Raw genomic sequence first — 6,000 nt, forward strand, 5'->3', positions numbered from 1 at the left:
TGGGGATCAGACTTAAGAGTTAAATTGTAGAGTTAGTCGGCGCTTGCCACTTTAGATATTAAATACAACAGAATATCCATTTCTGACTGTATAGACCATTGTGGCGGTTTTAGTTGCTAGGGGTCAATCTCACAACTGTCCGGAGGAACATATAGCTTACTTACATATGTAATCCTATTGGCCTCTGGAATGGGATTCAATTGTAGGTGACCCTGGTGCGCTACGTTGTTATTTATAATATTCCCAAACAAGTGTGACTGTCTGGAAAGCATGACCTTTAACATTTATTCACTTTATTTTTGGCAAAGCTCATATTTGTATGCCTTAATCCAATTTTCATATTCTTTTCATGCTCTTTTTCTAAATTGAGTGGTGAGTAGAATATGATATTCATGCAACATTTCCTTCCTTTCTGAGTCGAAACACCGTAATTGTATTGTAATGGGTGATCGATTCACTACCTTTATAAAACTAATCGAACTACCTTCAGATAGCATACAAATGTAGTAATGCAAGGAGGCAACCGAGAAATAGTCTTCTTTCACCCTTTCTGATAATGAATCCAAAAGAGCACATATTTTTCTGGTATTAATTGAAAGATGACACAAAGCCAGTCGATTACCTGATTGAGTTGCGATGTAGGGAGGCATGCAAGGAAGCCACCAGTGAACAATTTTTGTAGAAACTTTAAAAGTAGTTAACCTCGAAAGATCACTTAAATCCCCTGATTCCACCACAAAGCTTAGACAAGTCTAAAAATGTCACGTTACAAATACATGTCTATACTTGATGCAGACTGTCCTCTATGCCAAGTTGCACTACCTCCCAAATCTACTACTATGTTACCATTCAAACAGCATAGCCCCCATGTATCCATAGGTGGGCACCACAAATCACCTGTCTTTGAATAATTCTGCTGACTACCAACTGTAGAACCTTTAGACTTGGTTATTGCATAGGATTTGCACTGCAATTGTAATCGAAGTCCCCCCAATTATCATGTGAGGGGGAAACATGCGATAAAAAACCTTGTGGAAAGAATAACTTCTAAACAGACCAGTAAATATCTCCTGAAAGATGGTTCCAATAGCTGATAGTCACAGAACATTATTATCGAAAAAAGTGGAATTTCTTGTTACTGATTATCAGTAGCCGAAATTCCAGGATGGAGAATTAGCAAATGATGACAATTAATGCCCAAATATCTTTATAGCTGTCACAAGGCCATCAAAAGGGCACCCGGAGGGGCCCTTTTTAGCTCGCTGCAAGGAAACTGAATAACCATGCAGACATGGATATTCTCTGTATATATGGGATGTGCGGTGTACATGCGTTACCTTTGCGTCATTGAACTGAAACATTTTTTAGAGCCAAACAGTTATAAGCACTGGCTTCTCCAAAGGAACCCGGTATGCACACACTGTGATGTTAAGGGTGTAATATCTTTATATAAAGCTGTGCATGACATCAGAGAATGCACAGATGGACAGAAGGTCTGAAATGCATTGGCCATTTTCTCTGCCACTGACGAACCTATGAAAATGCAGAAGCTACTGTAATAAAGGATGTCCCATAAAGTGAAGAAGACTAATGGAATTTCTTTAACTTTTTACAGAGTTTTATATAGTGCTGACTACAAGGATGCAGCCATTGCTGCCAGTGAACCCCGTCGCTCCCTAGATCTTTATGTACATTGTTCTCCTGGATAGTGCAATCCTGGCTTTGGCAAGCACCAAATACATTTTATGAACTATTTGAAATAATTATAAAATAGGTGGAGCCAGTTCTCATCTGTCATTTAGATATTGGACATTCTCTGAGCTAAGCTTCTTGAAACATCAAAATCTGAAATTTGGTTAAATTGGACCAGCGAGTTGGCACATCCAATAGTTGATTAAAGCCTCTAGTATTCCATGACAAGAGTTTCAAATACTGTCCCCATGAACGAGGACAAGGAGCTTTTCGATGGGTGTCACGATTCAAGTGGAGGTTTGCAGGTAGCCAAAATCAGTCAATAGACTCTAAGTTAGGCTGAGATTTACTTATACAGACCTTTCATTAGCTACCCTGCTCTCGAAAGAGATTTGTATCCATTTTAATAACTTCGAATTGCCACCAATATGGTGGCACTTGTTTTGTCCTTGAGCAAATGAATAATGAAACAAGTCATAGCCCACTAATAATAGTGAATCCTTCTCAGCGAGTTGCATATTAGACATCATTTTCGACAAAACATGCAGAACAACCAAATCCAGACCATAAAGAAAATCTGGTCAGTCTCTGGAGATCCGGAGTCTGAGTATGTGAGCCGGAATCTGACTGAGTATGTGAGACGGAATCTGGCTGCGTATGTTGTGAAATAGAGCCAATACGTTTGAACAGTTCAGTAGTATGCACAGAGCCTTCAGTAGAACAAATTCTAAATCTAGAAATCCAGTGTGGGCCTGTAGTTTACTCACTTTGCACTGTGGAGTGCAAACGTAAAGGGCAAAAGGTGGCGTATACACTTGTACGCCACCCTTAAGATTTGCACCATGCAGTGCAAATGACAAAAATATGGCTGCGGGCATCCGCTTTATGTTAGAGTGCAAACTAAACATCTCTCTGCCGCCAAATTACTCATTTGATCAACATGAGTCGCTTAGCATGTTCATTATATGCATATATGTATATGGCCATCTGTGCAGTATCTGCCCCTTTGCTTTACTGTTTATGAGCAAAAGTTACATAATATTCCTGGTATCAGAATGCTGGTCTTCCAGAAAGAAGGTCGCCAGAAAATATAGAAAAATGTCCAACAAACTAAGCATCCTGGACTTGGCCCACTGCTAACCACAATGCTTTGTTACCAGTACTTCTCATTGTTATCTGGCATGTTAGTTTTGGGGATGCTTATATCAATGGCAATGATAGGTGCCATGTAATAGAGTTTTCTGGTTTATAGTGTGTAAAGGGTATTGTTTAACAACCAATTCTGCAGGTATTAATTTATTGACTGTGACAAGAATCCACATCACAACATTCCTTTAGTGAGGATACGTATATAGTTAAATTAATAGTCATAAATAAAACTCTTCAAGAAGCCGCGTCGGCCATTTCCATAAATACAAGAATCCTGTCATAGGAGGCAAACACACAGTTGAATAGGTCAGGGAATTCACTTATGCACTCTCCTTTTCCTATCACCATAACAATTAAAACAACAGTCAAACTATGTTACCTTCTTGGTTTTTAGAAGGAAAGGTACATTATCTGGATAACACAAATTGTATGGGTTTTGATCATACAGAGAGAGAAAACACAAGGATATGAACAATAATTAATCCAGTTGCTTGTGCATCAAAACAAGGCATGAATCCTTCACTGTCATTATCTGACAGACAGTATCACATAGAAAGAAAATGAACATTTTTAACAGTGGCAACAAAACAAGTAACAGATTGCTCTTCCGAGGGACAGTGACAATACACTGTGGTTAAAAGGTGTGTCTACACCGTGGTGTTTCAGCCATCTATGGGGGCTAGATATGCCTCGTATCTGACACGGCCTTCTTCAGGACGGGGGGGGGCTGTATGATGGGATGTTCTTTGAGTGCTGTAAATAGGGAGAGGGAAAAGCAATCAGGGGAGGGCTCAAGTGGTGATTATTTAGCAATGAATAAATCAAAAGCTGTGCTATGTGAGAAATTTCAAGGAGAAAAACAGCTTACCTATGGAAGTGAATAACCACAGGCACTTTAAAAAAGGGACACAGTCTCATCTGTGAAGGTCCCAAAGGGCTCGTATTGCCAAAAAGAGAGTTGACATATTTTGTTTAGTCTCCTCAATCTATATATACTTCTGGAGAGAGACATGATTGAATGTTATGACTGTATATAACACAACTGTACACTGATATATAGGGCCGCTATCTGCTTAATTCAGTTTACCTCTAAATTGGGCTGTGGTCTTGTCAGAAACGTTCTGTATTAGCCTCGTGGACAAGTATTGTCCTAAAAAAGGGACATTCTATTAGTTACCAGATCGAGCAATTTGCTTAGTATATTGCTAGCGTGACGATTCATGTGAGGTTCGCTACATACCTTTCAGATTCTTAATTACGCAATGCTCGCGGGCCACGTGTGACAGGCACAGAGTTAAAGAGCTCAGTGTGGGTTGCTGATTCACTCCGTGAGCTTGAAGACCATGAAGCACAGCGTTGCTAACGCCGTTGCTAGGTCTCGAGTCTATTTATATGGGTGGCCATTTTAGAAAAAAGTCTGGAGCCGTAACAGGACTAAAAATGAAGATTGAGCCCTGTATAAGACTCGAAATTGTTTGCAAACCAATTTAGGTCGATCGTCTGGTGAATCCACTAATTATGGTGTAATTTAGGCATCATGCTTATGGCGGTTGCCATGGAAACCATTAATGTTAACTGTATTTTGAAAAGATCGATTATGTATGATGAGAGTGCCATGTCTTGTTGAATGATCACTGCATTAATGAGTAAATCACATATGGTAATGTGTGTAGGAAGAATGTATCAATGATAACATATCGCGGCTTCACATTGCATTTGACTAATTGTGGGTGGCACATCAAAGAAGCTCGGTGCATTTTAGGCTACATATCAACATCTTGTAAGCACCACATGGCAGGATCATAGTGCCCTCGTAATTCGGGACATTCCATACCTGATCTTGGTTATACATTGTGTCTGTCCTGTCATATTAGGGAGGCACGGTGCACTTTAGACTATAAATCAACACATTGTAAGCAACACATAGCAGAATCATAGTGCCCTTGTAATTCGTAACATTACATAATAAACCTTGGTCATATATTGTGCCTGTCGTATCATAAGGGACACACGGGGGATGCATGGTAGCTCATAATAGAGATCCCTTGATGGGGGATAATTTTACATAAAAACAGGGTTAGTGATCACTTGGAGAGCATGCAACTAAACTCTATTGGTGTACCGCCCTGTCAGAGCGAGGTAGGCAGACCTATATACCTATAGGCAAAGTAACCGAGAGATCATTGTGATCATTTTTGGATGCAGTGGGTGGTATGCTATATAGGGCATCTGACCCGTAGACTCACAGGAAATATTTCCATTCAACGGAAATGTTGAGTCCAGCTTATACAGTGTCCAATCTATGTACCCACCGTTGCTCAAGCTGGGTCAAGGTTTTGTTGATATCCCCCCCCCCGCTTTGCGGGTGTCACTTTTTGCAGAATAAAGCACCTTAAGTCTGTGGGCCTCATTACGACCCTGGCGGAGTGGGTTTACGCCAGCGTTATTCGCGGCGGACCCGTCCGCCCTACTACGAGTTCCCGTAGCGCCATGGAGCGTTTTCCGCCTGGTTTTTCCGGGCGGAGAAATCCATGGCGCTACGGGACCTTGTTGTTAATTACGCCACCGTATTTTACGGTGGCGTAATTAACGCCTTCCCCACTCCCATTATACCCTATGGGGCAAAAATGGGAATGGGGAAGGGTAAAATGGGGAATGGGGATTTACCGCCCCGCCAAGGTCGGCATGGGGCGGAAAATCCGCCAACCCCCATGGCGCTATCGGCAGCTTTCCGCCGTGCTCCGCGGTGCATTTAGCACCGCGATTTCCGCCAGGGTCGTAATGAGGCCCTGTGTCTTTGTGGTTCTTCCTGCTGAAATGCTCGACCAGGGGCTTGTCGGCTATCTTGTTCCTTATTCATGAGCGATGCTCAGAGATGCGCATCTTGATGGGACGGATAGTCTTCCCTATGTATAGTAGTCCACAAGGGCATTGTATTATGTAAATGTCCTGAATTACGAGGGCACTATGATCCTATGTTGCTTACAAGATGTTGATATGTAGCCTAAAATGCACCGAGCTTCTTTGATGTGTCACCCACAATTAGTCAAATGCAATGTGAAGCCACAATATGTTATCATTGATACATTCTTCCTACACACATCGATGTGTGTTGACTACCATATGTGATTTACTCATTAATGCAGTGATCATTCAACA

This window comes from Ambystoma mexicanum, chromosome 5p (genome assembly GCF_040938575.1).
Source record: "Ambystoma mexicanum isolate Mex_15411 chromosome 5p, UKY_AmexF1_1, whole genome shotgun sequence".
In the NCBI taxonomy this organism is placed as follows: domain Eukaryota; kingdom Metazoa; phylum Chordata; class Amphibia; order Caudata; family Ambystomatidae; genus Ambystoma; species Ambystoma mexicanum.